The sequence below is a fragment of the Macrobrachium nipponense genome, chromosome 11 (genome assembly GCF_015104395.2).
Source record: "Macrobrachium nipponense isolate FS-2020 chromosome 11, ASM1510439v2, whole genome shotgun sequence".
In the NCBI taxonomy this organism is placed as follows: Eukaryota; Metazoa; Arthropoda; class Malacostraca; order Decapoda; family Palaemonidae; genus Macrobrachium; species Macrobrachium nipponense.
Genome location: NC_061087.1, coordinates 74,257,623 through 74,257,912, shown reverse-complemented (window position 1 = coordinate 74,257,912; position 290 = coordinate 74,257,623).

Below are 290 nucleotides of genomic sequence, written 5' to 3'. Positions count from 1 at the left end.
ATTTAGTGCTTTTTGTGGAATCTGAACAAACATTGTGTGTGTGACGGCGCAGGTTTTTGTGAATTTTTTTGAACAAGCTGCAGCAGAAAGAAAGAAATTGGTATACCAAGAAGGTAAAGTGAGTTATATTTCTATTAGTTGCAACTAATAAATAATAGTCAGTGGTTTGGTAAGAAACTAATAACTAATGGTTATGATGGTTTGGTAAAAACTAATAACTGATGGTTACGATGGTTTAGAGAACTAATAATTAATAGTTACAATGGTTTGAGTGAAAGATTTACATTTTT